The 27,784-nt window shown below is 36.2% G+C and overlaps 1 protein-coding gene and 1 pseudogene across 13 annotated transcripts in view; one reads left to right on the top strand and one right to left on the bottom strand.

Annotated features, from left to right (window-relative positions):
* GRIK2 (glutamate ionotropic receptor kainate type subunit 2) overlaps window positions 1-27,784 on the top strand; it is a 1,225,242-nt gene that overhangs the window by 439,469 nt on the left and 757,989 nt on the right. For 12 of the 13 annotated variants that reach the window (XM_077162495.1, XM_077162496.1, XM_077162509.1 and 9 more), the window contains one exon: window positions 25,700-25,828. The gene's annotated coding sequence lies outside the window, so the exon portion shown is untranslated. Of the gene's footprint in view, window positions 1-21,125; window positions 21,255-25,699; window positions 25,829-27,784 lie in introns of those variants that run through there. The other variant, XM_077162502.1, reaches the window with a different exon arrangement.
* On the bottom strand, window positions 22,409-23,659 carry LOC143682842 (polyribonucleotide 5'-hydroxyl-kinase Clp1 pseudogene; annotated as a pseudogene).

The following is a 27,784-nucleotide window of genomic DNA, read 5'->3' on the forward strand; positions in this document are numbered from 1 at the left end:
AAGATTTAACACACTTATGAGTCCTTCCCTGCTTATAGGTGTAGAATATGGAAATCTCATGTTATATTATTATTGCTTTTTAAATTAAATTGATTCTTCAATTCTGGTTCTGCTAACCTGACAGTCAATTTACCATTTTTTGAGTTCCCCAGTTTAGACATCCAGGGACCTTTCAGATTCTGAAGACTCCTGGTCTTTAGTCTGCACTCGTTGCCACTGAAGTGTTCCTAGTCCAAGCCCACTTTTTCGTGTCTGCCATCAAAGACAACTTGTAAGCCTGGGAACTTGGTGCCCAGGGTTCAACTCCCTAGCAATGCCAACTTTATAATCCACATCAATATATGTTGTGAGTGCAAGGGGGTCATACTAGCTTAAATTGGGCTCTCCAGGCCAAAAGGGTGGATACAGCTATTTACTCCTGAATTCCAATCATATCTCCAAGTACGGTGAAGGACTGGGTTTAGACTTTAACTCTTAGCAGAACCTGCAACAATCCAGCCTTCTGTAGGTCAGGGAAGACTCTCCACCCCTAAACCCTGGGATAGAGAAGACAATGATACCTATTAGTCTGAATTGCTTATTATTTTCTCCCTTTCTCCCTTTAATGAAATGGCAAAGATATTTTCTCATTTTGGTTCTTCTGGCATTTTAGCATCCCAGAAGGATAGGTGAGCCATAGTAGCCAGAACTTTAAAATTAAATGAAAAATTTAAAGCAACTATTATTGAGGAATGGGATATTTCTGAAGTATTTTTTTCCCCAGACAGCAAATTTAGGAGCTTAAAAACAAACTAAAGATGTGAAAATATTTTTGGAAAAAAATGTTTCTTAAAAAATGTGTCATCCATTTCTCTGCTTTCTAAAAACACATATTTTGTTTGTTATGTCTTTGATTCTTGGTCATGCAAGGTCATCATATTGATTAGAATAAAATAGTTAAAAACATCTCTCTGGAGGTAGACTGCCTGTGTAGGAATCCTTGCTGGCTGTGATAAGTTGAACAAATTACTCAAATTCTCTGTTTCTCATCTGTAAAAAGGGGATACCAATAGTCCCACGTCATAGTGTCTGGTAAGTAGTAAATGTTAATGTGTATAAAGTGCTTGGAAGTATATGTTTCAATAAATGTGAATAACTGCAATCAATATCTGTACTTGATAAAATAATTCAGAGGCATTGGTGCCTCTAATAAATGATTCCATTTTGAGCTCCCAATCTGCTTTAATATTAAAATAATGTGTTACTTTTTCAAATGTCAGGCCACTTTTTACTTTCCTTATGTGACCATCTATAGCATATTGTTCCCTTTCCCTATACCTCTTCTAAATGTTTTTTTTTCTAATCAACTGTGCCTAATTTTCTTAGAATTATGTCTAAGGTAAGGCTAGGCAGGCTCAGTGTAAAACTGAGGGCTCTCTTAGAATAAAACAGCACAAATTTTATTATATGATCTTTTCAGACCTTCATTTGAGCAGATTAAAACTTCATTTTTTGCTTCTTTCCACAACCTTGATCATGTTCTCAATAATCAAGGTGATTAATTAATGGACTACTAGTTAAGTGAGCATTATAATAGCTTGTGAAGTTATTGGGAAGCTGAAATAATGTATTGTCCATGAAAATTTTTTGTAGACACTTTAGTGATATATATACTCCAGGTTTTAATATTGCTTATTTGCATACTAATATTATTTGATGTGAAACTCTGAGAAATATAAAACCCATACAAAATAAAAGTGATTGCTCTTTTACCACAATTCCTCTTAAGTTCCATTTTCTGTATAAGAGTATTATCTGAAGAGATAAGTGTAATCCCTATGTAAATCCCTTGTGCAAAGTGAAATATTAAAGTTTCTGAGGCTGCAGGAAGCAGAAGAGGACCCGAGAGTTAAAGTAGTTAGTCATCTTTATGTTAACTGGTTGCATTGCATCTTCTTGACTTTTGAAAAACAACAGAAAAGCTGTTGAGGCTAAAATTAAGAGTCTGATTCAAGTGTTTTATAGTATAAAGTTGAATCAAGTAGTGTTGGAAATTCTGTCATGAATCTTAGATAAGATACTGTCTTACTTTATCATTCTGTTTTATTGTGAGTCTATACATTTGAAAGTTTTTTTTCCATGTGAACTGATTCTTTTCACCCTAGGTGACATAATTCAAATAGTTTAGTTTGCTAAAATAGCCAGAATGCAATATACCAAAAATGGAATGGCTTTTAAGAAGGAAATTTATTAAGTTGCAAATTTATCATTCTAAGGCCATGAAAATGTCCAAACTAGGGCTTCCAGAGAAGATGCCTTAACTCCAAAGGAAGGGGCCAATGAAGTGCAGGGTTCTTCTCACAGCTGTAAAGGCACATGGGGACATCTGCTAGTTTTCTCTCCATGCATCTTGTTTCATGAAGCTCACCTGGGGGCATTTTCCTTCTTCATCTCCAAAGATCTCTGGGTGTGTGGGCTCTATTGGCTCTTCAGCTTTCTCCAAAATGGTTCCCTCTTAAAGGATTCCAGTAAGCAACCCACCTTGAATGGGTAGAGACACATCTCCATGGAAACCATCTGATTAAAAGTTACTATCTACAATCTGGTGGGTCACATCTCCATGGAAACAATAGAAAAGATACCACCCAGCAATATTGAATAAGGATTAAAGAACTTGGCTTTTCTGGAATATACAACAGAGTCAAATCAGCACATAAAACAAAGCTGTATCTTGGATATTACTAAGTCAGAGAAATCAGGGTTATTGGAAATTCTATAAAATAAATTGAATTGCTTTGCTTTTACCTACTCCATTTCCTATGCAGTTTCTTGGATTCAGCCTTCCTTTTGTTTCATATGTTCTTCATCTCTCCAACATTTTCAAAACTTGTAATTATATGGAGAAAGTGAGAATTTCTTTAATTTTATAGTGTGCATACAATTTAAAATATTGTTGAGCGACATATTACATTAGCATATTAAATTCTGTGAAGACCTTGTCACCCCTTACACTCAGCTGATTGCAGAAAACTCACTGCTCAGTCTGAGGGGACCCCTACCGTCCCGCCACTGGAGTTGAAAGCTCTTGAGACTTCTATAACATTATTTTTATATGAAGGCTTAATCATTCATGTTTCTCATTAAAGCTTGTAATGAAAGTAATTAGGTACAACTGACTCTATTGTGTCTTCCTACTATTGTTTATGTCTCCTTAGCCAACTTTTCTCAGTAAAGTCAAGACACAAAGAGTCCTGCAATTTACTCTTACGTGCATTTTTACACAACTTTAGTTTCAGTTTTAATAAGGTGCAACATTCATATGGAAAATTTTAGGAAGTAGTTAGTGGCCAAAATGAATTCCACTTATTACCCCCACTAAATTGTCAACTTGCTAGCATAAAACTATCTAAATAGCAGTTAAATTAAAGGTTTAAGTGAATGAGATATCAGTACAAGAGAAGAAAGTAGTGAAGCTTTCCATTTAAACTGAATTTTCAATAGTCTGCCAAGTCATTAAGTCTTCAGAACTATCATTTTGGTGAAAGTAGATTATATTCACAGTTGTCTGGTTGTTAGTTTTCATTTGTATCACTCCAGTCCCTTAAGAAAAATTTTAGTCTTCAACAGTCACTTTCTATTTTCATACAAGACTAGTTGTCTGGATTTTTTCCATTATTGATTTTCGAAATGTGGCTCTCTCTCACAGGGAGCCATGGCACCATTTGTGGCTCTAAGATTCTCTAGAATCCATGATATATCAGAGAGTTGGGCTCCATGCATGTAAGAAATCTTTTCATTGTTTTCCTTAGGTTTATAGTTGGAAGGGTCTAGAAAAATTCCATCAATTCACAGAGCACCAGTGAAATTAATTGAGATGTTCAAAATCAGTTCAATTAGAGCTGAAAAAAGAACTAAGGCTTCCACCACATTCTAATTGCATCATCTATCAGGTCCAGATTATTAATTTTGTACGTGTAGTTCCAGGTTCTTTTTTTTATTGTTCCCTCTCCATTTGCTTGCTATTTTCTTTTTCTTTAATCCAACAATCCTGATTATTTCTTATTTAACTTATATTCATGTTGTAGTTTTTCCTTTGTGTTTTTGTCTTTTAAGCCTTTTTGCTTCTTTCATTTTTTCAAAATATCTGTTACATGAATGAATGTATCAGCATAGGATAGTATGGTATTGCAGCATTTAGGAATATTTATATAATGCTCTGTTTGTAAGCATCTTCTTAGATGGCATGGATTTTTAGGTGATATGAGAGGTATCATCTAAATTATAAATATTTCTTACTATTAAGTATGATGTAAACTTTAGGTTTATTATAGATGTTCTTTATCAATTTGAGGAAGCTTTCCTCTGTTCCTGGTTTACTGAGAGCTTTTGTTTTTAAAATTAAAAATAGATGTGAGATTTTGTCAAAGATGTTTTCTATATCAATTGATATAATCATATGAGCTTTCTTCTTTAGTCTGCCAATGTGGTGGATTTCATTATTTGATTTTAAATGTTAAACTTGGCTTGTGTATCTGGAATTATTTCCACTTGGTTGTATAGTGTGTAATTATTTTTTGCTTTGACTTGTTGAGAATTTTTGCATCTGCTTCATAAGAGATAATGGTCTACAGAGTGACATTATCCACATGGAGACATAAGACATCCCTTGAAAAAGCCTCCCCAGAGATTTAGCAAACAAAAAGACAAATCCCAATTGCTTAGAATTCCAGAGGATAGTAGAGACAGGAGAAGGACTCCACGAATGCTGTTTTGAAGAAGCAGAAAACTCAGGTAGGAGAATTCTGTCCCAGCTGTAGGTTCCCCATCCCCTCTCCCTTACTCAGTCCCATGCAGCTTGAAAGTCACACAGAGGCAGCAGAACCTGAGTCCCACCCACCATGGACTGAGACTGTAGAGTGACTCACACACTACAGGATTGGATATACAGGCATATCTAGGCACAGGGGCCTAAGTCCCCAGAAATCCAGGGCAGAACAGAATCGAGTGAGGAGTGCTGCATAAAAGAAGGCCCCAAGGGGCAGTAACAGAGGGCAATACAATAGAAAGGCGGGTAAGAACTGTTGTGCCCTTTTCAATCCAGTTTGAGCCAGCTGGGAACCTAAAGGCAAAACGAACTCTTTCGAGGTGACCCACGCTTCTGGATTGATCCCATATGCCTCCCTGGGTGTGAAGCCCTGTTGGGGAAAAAGTTAGAGGCAGAAAAGTCTCATGGGGAAAAGGGGCGGGGGGGGGGGCTAAACTGAAGTGCTGTGAGATAGGATGGGTCTCAGAAAGGAAAAGTATAAGGAAAATAGGGCACCAAGTGAGGGAACAAATGTAAAAAATTATAGAAGCTTGGGAGAAAAGTCTGCACAAAAACAAACATAACAGACCAAGATTCCCAGGGAAGGGACAGAGGAAAGGAAATTTCTGGAGGTGAAACAAATGCACACAATTGCAATCTTAAAAATTGTACTCATCTATCCAGGGCAAGAATCTGATAAAGAAGCGCTGAGAAAATCTGAACAGTTAAACACAAGCTAGTCTAAAATTAGACTAAGTGTCTAGTGAGGCAGGCTAGAGTAAGTCACGAGGGACCAAGGGCATCAGTCAGTCTAGGCACAGAGCAAAAGTGTTGTCAACTTTAGGACTGCAGAAAAGCTAGAATACTATAGGAAACAGCTTAACTGAAAGGCACCAAACTTCAGATGTTGGAGATTTTGGCCCACTTCTCAGAAATGGCTGAAACAAACAAAAACAGGAAGAAAGGAGGGGTAAAGCAAGAAAGAGGATTTGGAATTTTCCACACATAGCTTTGGCTTAACAGCATAGCAAGAAACCAACATTTAAAACCCAACTTAGCTTAATTGGGCATGTGTGTCTCCCTTAGGCACACCTGCAGTGATCTTTCTTCATCATGTACTACCCTCTCAATAAACATTACTTTTGCTGCTAATCTACTTTTTCATCTGTGAATTCTTTCCTGTGACAGGACTCTGGACCTGGTGCCAGCAGAGCTCTGGTAACACAGGGAAGAAGTTGACACAAAGCAAATCAACAATTAAAGTGTAGACAAGAGGGAAATAGAGATGTTCAGAGTTAATTCATTGTTTCAGTTTGCTAAAGCTGCAGGAATGGAATATACCAGAATTGTGTTGGCTTTTTCAATGGGGATTTATTAGGTTACAAATTTACAGTTTTTAGGCCATGAAAATGTCCAAATTAGAGCATCAAGAGAAAGATGCCTTCTCTGAAGAAAGGCTGCTGGTCTCTGGGGTTCCTCTGCCACATGGAAAGATATGGTGATATCTGCTGGTCCTTCTCTCCTGGGTTCTGGTTTCAATGGCTCTCTCCCTCAGCTCCTCTGGGTCCTTGATTGTTTCCCCTGAGGCATTTCTCTCTAAGCCCTCTGGGCTTTTACTGACTGTTATCCTCTTCAGAAAGCACTCCAGTAAATGATTAAGACCCACCTTGAATGGACTGAGTCACATCTCAGTTAACATAGCCTAATCAAACAGCCCCACCCACAATAGGGCTGCCCCCAGATTAATGGATTAAAAGAACATGGTCTCTTCTGGGGTACATAACATATTCAATTCAGCACACTCACCAAGACTATTAGAATCCTAGATGCCAGCAAAACAATACAAGCCATACTAAGAATGAAGAAGATATGGCTCAGTCAAGGTAACAAATTCAAACTTAAGAGACTCAGAAGTTGTAACAACTAATCAAATATGTTAAAAAAATCTCCTACATCAAATCAAGGTAAAGAAAGAAAATATGCATAAAGAGATAAGGGATATTAAGAAACAATATGTGAGAATAAAGAAGATTTGAAAGTATAAAAAGAAACATAATAGAATTATGGGGATGAAAAATGCAATAGCAAAGATTAAAAAATATACTAGAGGCATAATATACTAGAGGCATACTCTACATAAAACAGTACATTTGAACAGACAGAAGAAGGAATCAGCAATGTAGAAGACAAAAGAATAAAAATGATACAGTCAGAAGAACAAATAGAGAAAGGAACATAAAAAATTGAGCAGCTTAGGGATTTGAATGATGGTATGAAGTGCACAAACTTTTGTGACCCAGAAGGAGAAGAAAAGGGAAAATGGAAAGAAAGAATATTTGAGAAAACAGTGGCTGAAATTTCCCCAGTTCTTATAAAAGACATAAATGTACATGTTTAAGAAGCTCAATGTACTCCAAACAGAATAAATCCTAATAGACCTACTCCAAGACACATACGAATCAGCATATCAAATGTCAAAGATAAAGATTGTATATTGAAAGGAGCAAGAGAAAAATGATTCATCACATACAAGTGATCTTCAATAAGACAGGTATCAATTTGTCATCAGAAACCATGGAGATAAGAAGGCAGAGGTATGATATATTTAAGGTACTGAAAAAGAAAACATATTGCCTGTAAAAAGTCTTTATACTGCACAACTGTCCTTCAAAAATGATGGAGTTTAAAAAATATTCACAGATAAAACCTCAGAAAGTTCATCAACAAGAGACTTGCCCTATAAAAATTACTAAAGGGAGTCCTGCAGATTGAAAGAAAAAAACTGGAGAGAGTGTAAAGAAATGGAGATCATCAGTAAGGGTATATAGAAGGGTAAATGTATGCAATATACTGTATCCTCAATGTACAACTCTACTGTTTAATGAAAATGAGATGTGGGGGATGCAAGGGTAATTCAGTAGTAGAATTCTTTCCTGCTATGCAGGAGAACTGGATTTGATTCCAAGTCCATGCACTTACCAGAAAAAAAAAAAAGCCAAGCAAGCAAACAAAAATTCAACAAATGGTGCTGCAATAATGGGATACTCACATGGAAAAATAATGAAATGTGGCCCTGCCATACAGCATACCAAAAAAAAAAAGATAATCAGAATACAATTGAACAAGAAAAAACATATTTCCTTATAATAGACATACAGTATACAAAGCAGTAAAGTGGAACAAAAGCAACATAAAGAGGGAAAACAGAGGGATATGGGAACAGAGAACATGTATGCTATTGAACCAAATTGGTATCTTTTTAAATTAGTAGATAATAGATGTAAGTTGTCTAATATAACCTCAGGGTGAGCAAAAAAGAAGGTATTTAAAAAATATATCTCATTTAAAAACAGAAATGAGAAAGGGATCAGCCAAACACAGCACAAAAGCTCAACTATCAAAAAAGGAGGTTGCAATAAAGGAAGAGAGACCAAAAATAAATAAATAAAAAAGAGAAATGACATAAAAACCAAAAGACAAAATGGTTGAAGTAAGTACAGCCTTTACAATAATAACACAGAATACTAATGGACTAAACTTCCAATCAAATGACACAGGTTTGCAGAATGAATAAAAAAGCATAACTCAACTCTATGTGGTTTATATGAGACTCACCTTATTTCCAAAGGCACAAATAGATTGAAAGTGAAAGGATAGAAAAAGTTATTCCATGCAAATAGTAACCAAAGAAGAGCTAGTTTAGTTATAATAATATTGGCAAAATAGACTTTAAGTCAAAAGCTGTTATGAAACAAATGACATTACATACTAATAAAAGGGGCAATCCACCAAGAAGAAATGGCAATCAATTATTTATGCATCTTACCACAGTGCCCCAAAATACATGAGACAAACATTGATAAAACTGGAAGGAGAAATATAAAAGTTGGAGACTTTAATACATCACTCTCATCAATAGATAGAACGTTGAGAAAGCTCAGTAAAGAAACAGAAAAATTGAATAGTATGATAAAGGAACAGACCAAACATACACAGAGCAATGCACCTCCAAACAGTAGGATATATATTTTTCTCAAGTACATATAGATCATTCTCCAATATGGCTACATATTAGGTCACAAAACAAGTCTCAATCAACTTAGAAAGATTGAAATCACAAACAGCATCTTCTCTGACCATAACAGAATGAAGCTGAAAATTAATAACAGATGGATCCCTGGACAAATATAGCTTGTCGAATAACACTCTCTTAAGCAATTAGTGGGTTAAAGAAGAAATTGCAAAGGAAATCAGTAAATATCTTGAGATGAATGAAAATAAGAATGCATTATACCAAAACTTATGGGATGCAATGAAGGTAGTTCTGAGAGGTAATTTTATAGCTCTAAATGCTTAAACCAAAAAGACAAAAGAGCTGCAAAAATCTTAATGTACATCTTGAGGAACTAGAAAAGGAATAACAAACTAACCCCAAAATCATACAGGAGGAAAGAAACAACAAAGATCAGAGCAGAAATAAATGAAATTGAGAATATAAAACAATAGAGAGAACTAACAAATTCAAAAGTAGAATCTTTGAAAAGATAAATAAAATTGATAAACTGTTCGCTAAACTGACAAAGTAAAAAGACAGATGATGAAAATAACATCAGAAATGAGAGGAGTACATTACTACAGACCTCAAAGAAATAAAAAAAATCATAAGTGCATGCTATGAAAAATTGAATACCAACATACTAGACAATCTAGATGAGTGGACAACTTCCTAGAAACTCAATCTATATGAACTCATTCTATAAGAAATAGAAGTTTTCAATTGATGAATTACAAGCAAGGTGATTGAATCAGTCATTAAAAACCTCCCAACAAAGAAAAGTCCTGGGCCAGATGGCTTCACAAGTGAATTCTACTGATAATTCCAAGAAGAATTAATACCAATCCTATTCAAGCCTAACTCATTCTATGAGGCCAACATTACCTAATAGTACTATTTTAATATTCTTTCATCAGGTGATTGATTTTAGTGTATTTTAGTGGATGTACTGGTATGAAACAGTAATGTATCCCAGAAAAGCCATGTTCTTTAAATTCAATCTTGTGGGGGCAGATATATTGTTTGGTGGAACCCTTTGATTGGGTTGTTTCCATGGAGATGTGATTCTGTCCATTCAAGTTGGATCTTAATCAACTTACTGGAGTCCTTTAAGAGAGAGAGAGAGAGATGAAACCACAAAACCACACAGATGACTCCGAAGAAGATGCCTCAGGAAATGTTAAGCTAAGAGATGAAATGCAGCATTTGTCCCAAAGAAGCTAAGAGAGGACCCATAGATGCTTAAAGAAGGAAAGTGCCTCAGGAGCCTACAATATGCACAGGAGCTGAGAGAGCCATTTTGGAAACCAACAAAGGAGAGAAGGGCTAGCAAGCATCACCATGTGCCTTTCCATGTGAGAGAAACCCCAGATGTGAATAGACTTTCTTGAGTGAAGGCATCCTGTTGATACCTTAAATGGACATTTTTATGGCCTTAGAACTGTGCATTTGTAGCCTAATGAATCCCCTTCATAAAAGCCAATCTATTTCTGGTATATTGAATTCCAGCAGCATAAGCAACTAGAACAATTGGTAACAACTTACTAGTATATAGTAAAAAGACAACAGGAGTAATTGATGTGATTTTTTTCCTTAGAAAGAGGAATTGATTCTTACATAAAAAGACAGTGACTGTATATTCATTGCTGCAATCAGGCAATTGGAAGTGAAAATCTTAGTTGTATATTCAAATAGCTTCAGAATGAGGAAAATAGTATATTAATTCTTGATCATTCAACAGATTATTTTGTTTAGCTTTTCTACCATCCCTCTTTGGCCTCTTACATTTGGACTTCTTTCTCTTATTTTATACTAATTTTGACTCTCAGATTCATTGTCTTCACTTTAAACATTTATATTAATACTATTTTAATTATCTTACTATATTATGACATGATGCCATGAGGAAATGTGAGGTTCAAATTTATAAGACTTCAAAATAAGTCTTGTCTGTGCATCTTACATTTCTCATGACCTTGGTAAGTCACTTTACCTCCAAGGTATATCTAAGAACCCTAAATATTTCTTGATGTTCAAAATGAAATGGTAGGCATTTTGGCTGTCAAAGACTAGTTTCTGGGGCTAGAGACCAATTATCAGAAGAATTTCTTTTCTTTCTTTCTTTCTTATTTTCAGCAGCCCATTAAAGAAACCAGAAAGCATTCTCAGCCTTTGGCAAGGCTGGAAATAAGGACAGACTAAGAGACAAAGTAACTAATCCAATGAAGGAGATTCTTCCTAAATGGTGTATCCTCTCCAAAAAGGGGGCTGGGACAGGACCAAGCACAAGTGGCTACTCTCATTCTGAGGATTTAGACTCCAGCAGCTGGGATATCAGCATCAGTTTCAACCTAGAAAAAGAGCCACCCTATTTCAAACATGCTGCTGGCAGATGGAAAAGAGGGGCTTATTGAGAGTTCTGTAATGTGATGTCACCCTGTAGGAGACAGGAGCCCTGAAGAGTAGCTCCTCACCTCCCCAAATGGGGTTGAGACAAGACCCAGCACAAGCAGTGACTGTCATTTAGAGAATTCAGACCCCAACAACTGAAAACAGAAATAATTTAAGCCCACCTTCAACCTCAGCCTCTGCCTCAACCATGTCCCTGGCAGAAACAGGGTCTGCTAAGAATTAAAGGCACAGTACCCCTTTAACCTTGTGGGGAGCAGCGGACTGACAAATACCATCTGCTGGGCAGGACAAAAAAAACACAGAATTAAGAGGCTCCACTGGAAAGGCTGGCACCCTGCTGGGTTTCATTCCCGGGAACCTGGATATTGAATACACTTCCTTCATAAGTCCAGGGCCTATGCTGTCTGTGAAAATGTGACTGGGGTTAATCCTATCTGGGGAGACCCCCCCTCCCAGAACCAGAACTCAAGGTAAAGGTTGCTAGAGGTAATGAAAGGTGTATTGAAAACATATAGAGGCAAATAATAACAACAAAAAGGACAAAACAAACCACCAATCAACATTCCCTGAGGAGGAAGAGGGAATAAAAAGTTTTTTCCTGGGCATGAAACAACTGCACACACATAAAAAGGGTGATCTAAAAAATTTCCACATAAGCAGAGCAAGAGTCAGAAAAACAAAAGCTGAAAAATTCTGATCAGTTAAACAAAACCTATTCTAGAGGTCTAGAATAAGTTGAACTGAATGCCAAGCAACAGTTAGAGAAAACAACTGACCAACAAGAAAACTCTAGGCAAAAGAGAGAAAACAATCTCCAGAATAAAATAGTCAAAGAAATCAGATGCCTAGATGCCAGCAAAAAAAAAAAAGCAAGCCACTAGAAAGCACAAAGATATGAGCCAGTCAAAGAAACAAACTAGAACTTCAAATGAGATACAGAAGTTGAAATAACTAATTAAAGATGTTCAAACAAATCTCCTAAATCAATTCAATAAATTGAAGGAAAATCTGGCAAAGGAGAAAAGGATGTAAAGATGATGTTGGGTCACCAAAGAGAAGAACTCAAAAGCTTACAAAAATAAATGGCAGAACTTACGGAAATGAAAGTCACAATAGAAGAAAAGAATAAGAAAATGGGACATACGACAGCAGATTTGAAGAGAATTAGTGAACTAGAGGACAGAACATCTGAAATCCTATGCACAAAAGAACAAATAGGGAAAAGAATGGAAAAATATGAGCAGGATCTCAAGGCATTGAATGACAACATGAAGCATATAAATATACATGTGATGGGTATCCCATTAGGAGAAGAGAAGGGAAAAGAGGCAGAAAGAATAATGGAAGAAATAATCACCCTAAATTTTCCAACTCTTATGAAAGACATAAAACTACAGGTCTAAGAAGTGCAGTACAATCCAAACAGAATAGATCTAAACAGGCCTACTCCAAGACACTTACTAATCAGATTGTCAAATGCCAAAGACAAAGAAGAATCTGAAAGCAGCAAGAGAAAAGTGATCCATCACATACAAGGGAAGCTTGATAAGACTAAGTGTGTCTTTCTCAGCAGAAATCATGGAAATGAGAAGGTAGGGTATGATATATTTAAGATACTGAAAAATGAAAACTGCCTACTAAGAATTCTATATCCAACAAAACTTCAAAGATGAGTGAGAGGACAGTGTGACAGTGGCTCAGTGGCAGAATTCTTGCCTGTTGTGCTGGAGACCTGGTTTGATTCCCAGTGCCTGCCCATGCCAAAAAAAAAAAAAAAAAAAAAAAAAAAAAAAGTGAGTGAGGGTTTAATACATTTACAGATAAAGAGACACTGAGGGAGTTCATGAACAAGAAAGCTGTTCTACAAGAAATACAAAAGGGAGCACTACGGGTAGAGAGGATAAGATAGGAGAGAGAGTATTTTGGTTTGAAAATATTATGTACCCCAGAAAACCAATGCTTATTTGATTCTAGTTTACTAAAATCTTTAAAAGGGGAAACGTGTTGGAGAAACCTCAGAAATGACAGAGATGCTTGGAGAACTGTTGCTTCGGAGATGACAGTGCCCACACTAGACTCAGACATTTGGAGATGGAGGGTCCAGCAGACATTGCTATATGCCTTCCCATGAGATGATAAGCAAGCCAGAACCCAGAGTTATGTTCCAGAGGAGCTAAGTGAAGGCCCACAGATGCCAAGTGAGGAACTCCCATAAGAAACAGGCTGAAAGCAATAGAGCCCAGGAGCAAGGGATGAGCAGATGCCAGCCACATATCTTTCCAGCTGACAGAGGTGTTTTGGATGGCATCAACCTTTCATGAGTGGGTGCCTTAGTTTGGACATTTTATTGGCACTAGAACTGTAAACTTGTAACTTACTAAATTCCCTTTTTAAAAGTTTTTCCATTTCTGTTATATTGCCTTCCAGCAGCTTAACAAACTAATACAGAAAGGTTGGAGAAGAGTGTGGATATGAAGATCATCAGGGTAACTAATAGGGTAAAATGAGACCAAAAAAATTAGATATGACATATAAAATCCAAAAGAAAAAATGAAGAAAGTACTGCCTTTAGAGTAATAATATTAAATGTTAATGGACTAATCTCTCCAACCAAAAGACAAAGACTGGCAGAATTGATAATAAAAAAAAGGATTCTCCTAGATGCTATCTACAAGAGACTTACTTTACACTGAAGGACAAACGCAGGTTGAAAGTGAAAGGCTCGGAAAAGATATTTCATACAAACACCCACCAGAAAAGAGCAGGGCAGCTATACTAACATCTAACAAATTAGAATTCAAATGTAAAACAATTAAAAGAGATAAAGAATGGCATTATGTGTTAATAATAGGGAAAACTCATCAAGAAGAAATAATGATAATAAATATTTATGCACTTAACCAGATTGCCCCAAAACACATGAGGCAAACACCAACAACATTGGAGGGAGAAGTTGATTCCTCTACAATAATAGTTGGAGACTTCAATACAACAGTCTCATCAAAGGATCGAATATCTATACAGAGGATCATTAAGGACACAGAGGTATTGAATAATATGATAAATGAACTACAGTTATGAGACATCTACAGAACACTGTACCCCACAACAGCAGGATATACATTTTTCTCAAGAACTCATGGATTATTCTCCAAGGTAGACCACATGTTGGGTCACAAAGCAAGTCTCAATAAATTTAAAAAGATTGAAATTATACAAACTTTTCAGATTATAATGGACTGAAGTTGGAAATCATTAACAGGCAGAAGGCTGGAAAATACAGAGATATATGTAGCTAAAAACACACTCTTAAAAACAAGTAGGTCAAGGAAGAAATTACCAGAGAAATCAGTAAATATCTTGAGGCAAATGAAAATGTAAACACATGATATTAAAACATGGGATGCAGCAAAGGCAGTACTGAGAGGAAAATTTATTGCGCTAAATGCCTATATTAAAAAAAAAAAGAAAGAGCAAAAATTGAGGAATTAACTGCTCACCAGGAGGAACTACAGAAAGGACAGCAAATTAACCCCAAAGCAAACATAAGGAAATAAATAACAAAGAACAGAAAAGAAATGAAATTGAGAACATGAAAACAATAGAGAGAAGCAACAAAACCAGAAGTTGCTTCTTTGAGAAAATCAATAAAATTGCTGGACTTTTAGCTAGGCTGACAAAGAGAAAAATAGGGTAAATAAATAAAATCAGAAATGGGAGGGGGACATAACTTTTGACCTCACAGAAATAAAGGACATAATGGGAGGATACTATGACCAACTATACACTAACAAACTAGACAACTTAGATGAAATGGATGAATTTCTAGAAAAGTAAGAACAATCAACATCAACTTGAGAAGAAATGGAAGACCTCAACAAAACAATCACAGGTAAAGGGATTGAATCAGCCATCAAAAACCTCCCCCAAAATAAAAGCCAGGACCAGATGGCTTCTCATGTGAATTCCACAAAGCATTCAAGAAAGAATTATTACCAACCCTACTCAAACTCTTCAAAATTTGAAGAGGAGGGAAAGCTACTTAACTCGTTCTATGATGCCAACATCACCCTAATACCAAAGCCAGACAAAGATACTGCAAGAAATGAAATTACAGACCAATTCCTTTAATGAATATAGATGCAAAAATCCTCAACAAAATGTTAGAAAATTGAATCCAATAGCACATTAAGAGAATTATACACAATGTCAAATATAGTTTTATTCCCACTTTGTATTTTAGTTTTATTATATATATTTATTCATATAATATAAAATAATATAATTATAATTAAGTATTAAGTAATTAATTCAACTAATATTTTGCACCCTATCAATTAATCAAAGGGGGAAAACCACATAATCATCTCAATTGAACCAGAAAAGGGATTTGACAAAATTCTGCATGCTTTCTTAATGAAACCCTTCTAAATATAGAAATAGGGGTAAACTTCCTCATCATTAGAAAGGAAATAGATGAAAGGCCTGCAACTACCATCATACTCAATGGGAAAGGACAGAAAACTTTCCCTCTAAGATCAAGAAAAGACAAGTATGCCCATTGTCAGCATTGTTTTCAACATTATTCTGGAAATTATAGCTTAAGTAACTAGACAATAAAAAGAAATAAAGGCATCCTAATTAGAAAAGAAAAAGCAAAACTTTCAGTGTTTGCAGATGACATGATCCTAAATGTAGAAAATCCTGAAAAAGTTAAAGAAAAGCTACTAGAGCTAATAAATGAGTACAGCAGAGTGGCAGGATACAAGGTCACCACACAAAAATCCATAGTGTTTCTATACACTAGTAATGAGCAATCTGAAGAGGAAATCAACAAAAAATTCCATTTACAAAAGCAAAAAAAAAAGAATAAAATATTTATGAATAAATTTAATCAAGGACATAAAAGAGCTATACATGGAAAACTAGAAAACATTGATAAAAGAAATCAAGGAAGGCCTAAGTAAATGTAAGGACATACCATGTTCTTGGATTGGAAGATAAAATAGAGTTAAGATTTCAGTTTGACCCAATTCCAACAACTTACTTTGCAGAAATATAAAAACCAATAATCACATTTATTTGGAAGGGCAGTGTGCCCCAAACATTTAAAAATATCTTGAGAAAGAAAAATGAAGTGGAAAGTCTCACACTATCTGACTCTTAAGCTTTTTCAAAGCCACAGTGGTCAAAAACAAATGGTACTGGCATAAAGATAGATTTACTGACCAGTGGACTAAAACTGAATGTCCAGAAATGGATCCTCTCATCCATGGACAATTGAGCTTTGATAGGGTGGCCAAGTCCACACAACAGACAAAGCAGCATCTTTGAAAAATGGTGCTCAAAGAAGTGGATATCCATATCCACAAGAATGAAAGAGGACCTCTAGCTCACACTTTATACAAAAAATGAACACAAAATGGATCAAAGACCTAAATTTGAGAGCTAAGACCATAAAACTTTTAGAAGAAAAGGTAGGGAAATAATTTAAAGGCCTTGTAATAGGAGGTAGTTTCCTAGTCCTTACATCCAAAGCACAAGCAAAGAAAGATGAAGTAGATCAATAGGATCTTCTCAAAATTGAATGTTTATGTGCATCAAAGCACTTTGTTAGGAAATTAAAAAGGCAGCTCACCTAATGGGAGACAATATTTGGAAACCAACTGTGCCAGATTGAAAGGATTTATGTACCCTAGAATAGCCATGTTTTAATCCTAATCAGTCTTGTGGGAACAACCATTTCTTTTAATCCCTATTCAATAATGTAGGTTGGAAACTTGATTAGGTTATCTCTATGGAGTTGTAACTCACCCAATTGTGGGTATGAACTTTTGAGCAGAAGGAGATATGACTCCACCATTCCAGGTGGGTCTTGATTATTGTATTGGAATCCTTTAAAAGAGGAAGTATTTTGGAAAAGGCTGGAGATTCTGAGAGAGCAGAGAATGATGACAGAATGATGAGAGCCATGAAGCAAAGAGTCAAAGCCACCAGAGACCTTTGAAAATGAAGAAGGAATACATCCCAAGGGAGCTTCATGAAACAAGAAACCAGGAGAGAAAGTGAGCAGACCTTGCCATGTTCGCCATGTGCCTTTCCAGTTGAGAAAGAAACCCTGAACTTCATCAGCCTTTCTTGAGTAAAGGTAACTTGTTGGTGCCTTCATGTGGCCATTTTTATAGACTTGCTTTAATTGGGACATTTTCTCAGCCTCAGAACTATAAATTAGCAACTTATTAAATTCCCCTTTTAAAAAGTCATTCCATTTCTGATATATTGTTTTCTGGCAGCTAGCAAACTAGAACAACATATGTTGGATCTGGATTTTAGAATATATAAAAAGATGCTGCAACTCAACATGAAGAAGACAAACAGCCCAATTAAAATAGGGGCAAAAGACATGGATTGACACTATCCCAAATGGCTCAAAAGCATATGAAAAGATGCTCAACTTCACTGGCTATTAGGGAAATTCAAATCAAAACCACAATGTGATATCATCTCACACCTACTAGAATGGTCATTATCAAATAAAACAAAAACAAAAACAAAAAACCCAGAAAACTACAAGTGCTAGAAAGGATGTGAAGAAATTGGTACAGTCATTCACTGTGGTGGGAAAGTAGAATGGTGCAGCTGCTCTGGAATTTTCCTCAGGAAGCTAAGTAGAGAATTGGTGTACAATCTGGAAATCCCATAACAAGGTATATACTCAGAAGAACTGAATGCAGGGACACTATATGAGCTAACTATAATGAAAAGACTCTGAGAATTAAAGTTGAGAATACAGGTTTTCAGGAATTAGAAAGAGGGCAGAGATTGGAAATTTGATGCTGAAGGAGTACACAATGTTTGAAAAGATTGATTGTAAATATTCAGAAATGGACAGCACAATACTGTGTGATGGGAACACACTGTTGTAAGATAATGAACAAAGCTGAGTGTGGGTATGGCTGAAAGTTTCCATATTAGGGGCATGTACATCACCAAAAAAAAAAGATAGAGGCTAACAACTGGGACTGTACAACTTAATGAAATCTAGAGGCAATGATGGTGATTAAATGTATAAATATAAGATAAAATTTACATGAGGGAGAACAAATGAAAGTCATGTTGACAAGATATTAAAATGGGAAAAATATAATTACTGCAAACTAGGGTCTATAGTTAAAAATAACATTATAATTTTCTTTCATTAATTTTAACAAAGGCAATATACCAAAGCTGAATGTCAATAAGAGGGGGTTTAAAAGGCATATGGGATTTTTGTTGTTGTTTCTCCCTTTTTCTTCCTTTCTGTTCTTTTCTTTCTTTATTTCTCATTTTTCCTCTCTTCTTCTTTGTGGAAGAAATAGAAATGTTCTCATATAGATTGTGTTGATAAATCTGTAACTATGTGATTATACCAGGAGCCACTGCTTGTAGATTTAAGATGGATTGTACAGTCTGTGAGTAAAACTGTTTATAAATAAACAGAAAGATACAAATGCTAGAGAGATGTGGAGAGAGACATATGCCTTTTTACTGTTGGTAGGAAACTAGAATAGTGCAGTGCCCCTGGAGGCCAGAGTGGTGATTCTATTGGAGGCTAAGTATAGGGTTGCCATATGATGCTACAATCCATTATTAGGTATATATTTGGAAAAACTGGGAGCAGAGATGTGAAAAGATATTTGCACACATGGTATTTATGGTAGCATTATTCATGATTCTCAAAGGATGGAGGTGCCCTAAGGGTACATCAACTGATGAATGGAAGAGCAAACTGTGATGTATATATATGATGGAATAGTGAGTGGCTGCAGAAAGCAATGAAGTCATGAGGCATGCAGATAGGTGAATGAACCTTGGGACATTATGTTGCATGTAATAAACCAGAAGCAAAAGTCCAGATACTGCAAATTGGCCCTGTATGCCAAGCCCCAACCAATATTATTCCTGAAAATCCTTAAGAATACCCGGGGCTCTATCTAAGACTCTGTACAAGTTGTAGTTAGTATGTTTATTTTTTTTCAGAAACATAAGGCCTCCAAATTTTTCCTATACCAGATAATCCTTGCAACCTAGAGGCACCAGTCTCTCCAAGAACATCAACACAACTTCCAACATGAAGAAGTTGGAGTAGTCATTGCCCAAATATCCCTGAAGATTGAGAGAATGATCAGATGAGAGGGAGGAGGTGTAACTGAGAAATTAGGATTTAACAGATGATTATAACTACTGACTCATTATATATATGTTTCTTTTACATTTCCAGTATATTAGAATAACTAGAAAGAAATACCTGAAATTGTTGAATTGTAATCTAGTAACTTTGATCATTGATAATGTTTGTATAACTATATAGCTTTTATCATGTGATAGTGTGGTTGTAACAACCCTATGACTGACAATTCCTCCATTCAGTATGTGGTTATATGAGTAATAAAGTAAAGACATGCATGAAAATAAGACTAGTTTCCTATTTCCAAAAATTTAATTAAGGGTGTATATATTTTTCCTTTATCTGATGTTTTGGTCTCTCCGCTGCTAAAGCAAAGACTATACACTGGGAATGTATTAGCTTATAGTTTTGAGGCCAAAATCAAGGCATTGGCAAGACAATGCTTTCTCCTTTAAAACTAGCATTCAGAGGCTAGCTGTCAGCATTCTTTGTGTCCTTGGCTTTTCTGTTACATGGCAATGAACCCAGTGATGTCCTCTCTTTTCCCTTTTGGATCCTTCCCATGGCTTCTTTCAATGTGCAATTTTCTTTGTTTATAAGGAATTTGTCCATATTGTATTAAGGCCTGTTCTAGTGTGCTAGCTGCTGGAATGCAAAATACCAAAAACAGAATGGCTTTTAAAAAGGGGAATTTAATAAGTTGCTAGTTTATAGTTCTAAGGACAAGAAGATGTCCCAATTAAAACAAGTCTATAGAAATGTCCGATCAAAGGCATCCAGGGAAAGACACCTTGGTTCAAGAAGGCCGATGAAGTTCAGGGTTTCTCTCTCAAGTGGAAGGGTACATGGTGAACACAGTCAGAGTTTCTCTCTCATCTGGAAAGGCATATGGTGAACACAGTCAGGATTCCTCTCTTATCTGGAAGGGCACATGGGAAACACGGCATCATCTGCTAGCTTCTTCTCCTGGCTTGTTTCATGAAGCAGCCCCAGGAGGCATTTTCCTTCTTCATCTGCAAAGGTTGCTGGCTGGTGGACTCTGCTTCTTATGGCTATGTTGTTCTGCTCTGCTCTCTCTGAATCTCCTTCTTCTCCTCTTTTATAGGACTTCAGAAACTAATCAAGACCCACCCGAATGGGTGGAGACATGTCGTCACCTGATCCAGTTTAACAACCACTCTTGATTAAATCACATCTCCAGGGAGATGATCTAGTTACAGTCTCAAACATACAGCATTGAATAGGGATTAGAAGAAATGGCTGCCTTTACAAATTGGGGTTAGGATTAAAACATGGCTTTTCAAGGATACATACATCATTTCAAACCAGCACAAGGCCCATCCTCATTCTGTTTGGACAACCTTAACTAAAAACATTTTCAAAGGCCCTCTTTACAAATGGGTCCACACCCACAGTTGGTACCTGCACTTGCCTTTTGTGGGAGCTATAAATCAATCCCCAACACATGAGGAGATTTTATACAGACAAGACAGACTTGTAAATAAAATTAAAACTTCTTGTTGTTTCCTGACAATTTTAGACCTAGGGCAGGAAAAGATAGGAAATAGTGGTTACAGTTCTTCCTTTATCAGGTAGGGTAAGGCAGTATCTGGAACTTGTAGCCATTGTCCCAATAACAGACAGGTTCCCTGTTTTACTTTCCTTAGCTTTTCAAGCAAATATGATGCAGTGGTTTTCTGAAACAACTGGGATTTATTTGCTAACAATTTTGAGGCTAAGAGAATGTTCAAATCAAGGCATCATCAAGACAATCCTGTCTTCCTGAAGACTGGCATTCTGGGAATGGCTGTCAGGAATCTTGGGACCTGGACATGGCAGTATGTATGGCCTCTCCCTTCTCTTCTGGGTTCTATGGATGTTCATCTCCTGGCCGCTCCCTCTGTGTTTTTCTCTTCCTCTGTGTTGAATTTCACTCTGCTTATAAAGGACTCCATCCCAATTGTGGTGGGCCACACTGTAACTGAAGTAACCTCAGCAAAAAGTCCTATTTATAATGAATTCACACTCACAAGAATGGATTGAGTTTAAGAACATGTTTTCCTGTGGTACAAACAACTCAGTACTACCACACACCCCAGGAATATTGGGTCTGATTCTTTTGGGAAAGGCAGTAAATCTCATCATTGGATTTCGGTGGGTGTTCTCCAACCACAGGGACAGTAGTGTTGCCGTGGCACCTCAGGCAGCCCCAGAGAATGTACATGAGAGTTCATTTCTCTGTGGCCTGATTTGATAGTCATGACTGCTATAAAAATGACATTTATGGGCACCAATCAATCAATTCTCAAAACAACATCAGGTTGAAATAAACTTGATGTTTATATTACCAGCATTACTTTTAGGACTATATTCAACAAAAAATTGGTGAAATTGTTTCTTATTCTAATTAATCAATGGATTCTTCTCCAGGAAAGATTACTTCAGCCTAGGAGAGATCTCTCAAATTGATATAAAATATTTACAATGGGTTCCCTGGCCTCTAGGATTCATGAATTATATTGTTTTTTTTTTGATATGGCAAAAATATTTATTAAATAAGTTTTTTTCAAGTTTGAACTTTACTGGAAGGAGTCCCTCTAGTTCACTTTCATCCTAGATAAGTGAGGTAGCAAGTACTGTATACAGAATATAAAGTAGTGATTAAAAAAAATCCTCTTAAAAATTACTCCACATAATAGCACAGTGAAAGAAATGGATTCTCCAGGGTCTCAGAGAATTCCAAATGGCATCTTAGGTGATCTAAGAAACCAACTATACTCTAATGGTTTTCCTTTTGTTTCAAAATTAGAAAACAGGTCAATACCCCCTGTTTTAAGATAGAATGCATGCTTTCTACTAGCCCATCCTTTACTGGTCAACCAGGCCTCACCAGATTCTCATACCTCAGCCTATATGCCTTTGGCAAAGGCCAGAATATCTCTATGCTTCAGGCAGCAAGGTTTCCAGCTATTCTCTACATAAGGCCCGTGAATCAGATATCCATGATAAGAATGAAGTTCTTAGGCAGTGGGCGGGGCATGGACAGAGGACAGTAAACACCTGATGTTCCAGGCCCACACTGTCACCACATTGAAGCTAAGCACACTTGTCTCAGAAAGGTTCCCCTCTGGGCCCTCAGCAGCATTAACACTCAGAAGGTGGTGCACCATATCTCCACTTGGGGTGACAGGTACCGGTTTGAGTTGATTGTCTTCCTGAGACATGCCCAGAGGCAAACAGGAGTCAGGAATGGTGGGCATCCCAACTTTGTAGATATTTACATCTGAAAACTTGACATTGAAGGCAAGGATAGAAACAGCCTCGAAATCCAGAGAAATACTCAAGGATATGCTCATCCCTACAACCAGCCAGAAGTCCTTGGAACATTCAACCACACCCCCCGATTTAGCAAGCTTCACAGTGAGAACCAAGTGAGGCATGTCCTGTTTCAGTTCATTGTACAACCATTCTTGATCTAGAACCACAGCCACGTCCAATTCAAAAGCTGAGACTACATGCATCAGAGGTTGGTAGCCAGAGCCCTTGACCCAGCCACAGGTGTTAATGACAGTCATTCACAGAGGCCCTTTGGTTCACTACACATCTTTGGTTGAACACATCTGCTAGATGAGATGTAATTTTATTATAAAGCTTGATTTGGTGCCAGGAGTGGTGGAGCCAAAAGGATAGACCAGAAGGGCTTGGATAGAGAAGGCCTCTTGAACATCTGCTGGCCTCTCAGTGTAGAGGTTCCCCATGGTACCAGCGATAGACATAGAGTCATGGTCCACATCTACCTCCACGTACGTGGGTCGGCGACCCAAACCTACTACATAGTTGAGCAGTAGGTGGCACACTGTAGACTTGCCCACGTTAGTGGGTCCTACTACCATCACTTGGGGGCTTCATTCTTCTTCCTTCTCTGCCTGCCTTCGTATCTGCTCCTAGGCTGTGTGAGCATGAGGTGAAATAGCATAGGAGTGTCCTTGGAGACATAAGCTACTTCAGTGCAGCCACTCAGCTGCAGAGAACAGTCATGCCAAGTGAAAACAGCCACCTTAGCACCAGCATCAAACATGAATTTCTTGTTCTGGGTCAGTTCTGTGCCAAAGATTTCCACCATCCCAGCCAGCAACTCCAACTGGGCTGACTGAGATGCCTCCACCTCAAAGCAAAGTGTTGTTTCTAGCTCTAGTTCAAATTTAGTCATTAGCTTCTTGTCATCATTGAACTCCTCTCCCATCTTTACTGTGTAGTTGTTATACCTGTGCAGGTCAAGCCCAAACTAGTAAATGGAGACACCTCACAGGTGAATTATATCTTTTTGAAAAAAAATATTTTTATTGAGCAGGCCACGGTGGCTCAGCAGGCAGAGTTCTTGCCTGTGATGGCAGAGACCCAGGTTCAATTCCCTGTGCCTGCCCATGCAAAAAAAAAAAAAAATCTTTACTGACAAATTTTCACAAACATACAGTCTGTACACAATCAATGGCTCACAATATCATCATATAGTTATGTATTCATCACCATGATCATTTTTTAGAACATTTGCAGCAGTTCAGAGAAAGAAATAAAAAGAAAAAAAAAAAAACAATTCATAAATCCCATATCCCTTATCCCCTCCTCATTGACTACTAGTATTTCCAGCTACCCAATTTATTTTACCCCTTATGCCCCCTATTATTTGTTTATTTTTTTATCCATGTTTTTTTTACTTATCTATCCATACCCTAGATAAAAGGAGCCTCAGACACAAGATTTTCCCAATCACATGTCAAAATGAATTAAATCTCTGTATTCTAAGCATTTATGGTTAACTCTGAGAATGAGAATTCCAAGACTTCCCTTCAGGGCTAATTTCTTAATCAACAGGGAATGTTTAATAAGTGTTTTTAAATATTCAGCACAGCTTATTTGAAATGCAAAACAAGTTGAAGAAGGTTAAAACACTGCATATTTGCAATTTAGGAAATATGATAGATTAGATTTAAAAAGAGTACATGTGTAGGCAAGGAAATAAACATAAAATATTAATATGCAATTTCTCCCCATTGTTTAGTTCTTAATTTTGGGAAGTGTTTGATAAAAACTTTACTTTACTTATATAATTTGCAAATCAGTCAATTGAATGATAGTTTTTAAATTTTTTTCTTAAATTTCAATAGTTTGAGGAAGTGAAAGAACTCCATTTTGGTTCATTAGGTATTCTATTTGTGTATCATAAGCCTGGGATATTCTCCTATATAATGAAAAAAGGTCTTTGTTAAATTATGTTATAATGTAGCTGGACTGAAAGAATATGTGAGACTGGAATAGGCATTTCGTGGTGGATCCTGACCCCTGAGAGTTAGGGGTCTCTAACACTGCAGAGAAAGATATGAAATGAATCTAGTGAAAAACAGTGTTGGGAAGAGATTATGAGAACCAACTAGAAAGTAATTAATACTGTGAAGTCTATGGGCAAATAAAGGTACACAGAATGAGTCAAAGCCCAGGACAATAGTGGCAGAAATTGAGGCAGATTAGGGGTAGTTTCTGTAGTAGATTTCATTGACTAACATAGGATTGGAAACATGGCTAGGCCTGCAAATTATTGTAACTCTATGGGAAAAAATCTGACAAATAATATTTGTGTCTTAAAAATGCACATTTAATTTCACTCAGCAATTCTACTTTGAGAACTTCTTTCAAGAATATATCACTATGTAAAGGTACACACACACAAAAGTATGAGTTTATTGCATCATTTATCTTACTTGGGATACACTGGATTCCATGAATATACGGATAGATGTTTCTCATTAAAATTCTCAGAACTATCTCAAAATATTTCCACTACCCTACTCTTTCTCTACTCATTGCCTAGGAAACCAACTGAACAGATTTTAAACTCTTTCTATAACTTCTCTGTCCTTTTATGTTTGTGTATTTTCCATGTTTTTGTTTTTCTCAAGTACCTTTTATGTAACATCTTCCTTCCAATCTTTCTATTCACTTTTTCTCTCTTCAAGTGGCATCTCATCTAATGTTAAACCATTTATTGACATATTTATTTTGGTTTAATGGTTTCTAGTTCTACAGATTATATTTGGTATACATCAATTTCCCTGCAAGTGTTTCCAAGCTTATCTTTTATTTATATTAGACATAGTTAACAGAGTTGCTTTATAACCTGTCTGTGATAATTCTATTAATTAAAAATTGTTTTCACTTTTTAATCTTTTCCTATTGTCTATTGTTTCAGCTTATTCTCACTTCAGGTATCTCTTCTTTGTGTACCCAGATATCTTTAACTTCATGCCAGTGACTATATTTGAGAGAAAAATTTGAGGGTTCGGTACAAGGGACTGTTCTTCAGAGATGGTATTCAGTTGCTTCTGCCAAATGCCTGGGGATCCTGGAGCAAGACAGGGTAAGTTTAGGGCTTGAGAATTCTTGGACCATCCAATTGTCTTGAGTACAGAATGCAAGTGCACATATTCTTTTATATATTTGGTATATTTCTGGTTTGTCTTTTGAGGTATACCTTAATATGGGAATGGGATGTCAAGATGCCTTACATAGGCTGTAGGTTTTTACTTCTGCCTGATTCATCTTGTGAAACTGCAGAGAACTCTAGCTCATTTTGCAGCTGTTTCTCCCAGGACAGCAAATGTCTTCAGGAAAACAGCAGCTTTAAGTATAGAACTTATCTATCCAGGATCTCATGTTCTACTAGATTTTGGCCAAGTTATTGCACATTATTTTGTAAATTTTTGTGCTTTTAATAATTTAAATATACATTTTATACATTTGTTTTAATTATCCTAAGTTGGAGGGTAGTCTGAATTATGTTGGCCACAATTAATGTAAGCTGAAATTTCATTGCTTACAATATTTGGAATAGTACAAAACAAAACAACAACAACTAAAGAGGAAATAATTAGAAGACCTAACAATAAAATAAACATTGAATACATAGGGGAACTTACTAGTGTAGATTTTCAAGTAATAACTTGAAAAATGTGAAAGTGTTATGTGTAATACATATGTTATATGTTATATATATGCTATATAAGTCCAAACAAATCACTTTATTCTTTAAGTCAGTTTGTTTGCCTGCTCTTTGTTAAGTCAGTTTCAGTTTGCCTGCTCTTTCTTAGAGAAAATAATCTTTAATTGTAAATAACCTCAAGTAGTTAGTATGTCTTGTTTTATTCATTTATATATTTCTGTTTAGCAGATCTATTTTTTTTCACTCCACTATTATTCCCTCTTTCCTGCAAAATGCAGATTATTAAAATTCTCATCTGGTCTTATTCTTTCTTCTAGAGTCCCTTTCATATAGATATTCAAATTCAATTATACATTTAGAAAAGTACATAAATATGAGCAAATAGCTCAATTAATTGCCACAAAGTAATCCACCTGGGTTATACAAGTTAAGCATTATCACACCTCTGAAGCCTGTTATTTGCCCCATGATAGTTAGCACAAACTTCTATCCCAGTATGCCTTCTATATTACTTCTTAGTATCAGAGACCAGTATAGCCATTTTAGGCTTAATTGACATTTGAGGCATGTTATTGCATTGGACTTACTAGACCAAGACTTTAAACCAACTGTCTTAAGTATAATAAAAGAGCTAGAGGAAACTATTGACAAAGGACTAAAGGAAACATGGAAAACAATGATTGAACAGAATAAGAAAACCAATAGAGATAGAAGTCATAAAAAGATAACATATAGAAGTTCAGGACCTGTAAGATACAATAATTGAAATAAAAAATTCGCTAGAGCATTTCAACTACAAATTTGAACAGACAGAAGAATGAATCAGTTAACTTAAAAATAGAAAAATTGAAATTATGCAGTCTGAGTAGCAGAAAGAAATAAGGATGAAGAAAATTAATGAATCTCCTAAGGGACCTATGAGACACAATCAAGTGAACTAATATGCATTATGAAAGTCATGGGGGAAAAGAGAGAGAGAGACTAGGACATAAAGGATATTTAAACAGATAATGGCTATACAAATAAAAAATGTTTTTGCAGGAGGGAGAACAAATGAATTTCAACACTGCAGAGTATTGAAAATGGTACAATCAATGCAAGCTAGGGTCTATAGTCAACAGTAACTGTAATATGTTTCCACTTAATGTAACAAGGTATTATGTGAAAACTAAATGTCAACAGGTGGGGGGACATGGGGGAGGGGTATAGATTCTTTGTGGAAGAAAAGGAAATGTTTTCATATAGATTGTGGTAGTGAAGGCATGTCTATACACTTTGGTTGGATTGTATGATGTGTGAATAAAACTGTTTAAAAATGAACAGAGAGAAACAAATGCTAGAGAAAATGTGGAGAATGTATCTATTCTCAGTATA

This window comes from Tamandua tetradactyla, chromosome 5, assembly GCF_023851605.1.
Source record: "Tamandua tetradactyla isolate mTamTet1 chromosome 5, mTamTet1.pri, whole genome shotgun sequence".
Classification (NCBI taxonomy): Eukaryota; Metazoa; Chordata; class Mammalia; order Pilosa; family Myrmecophagidae; genus Tamandua; species Tamandua tetradactyla.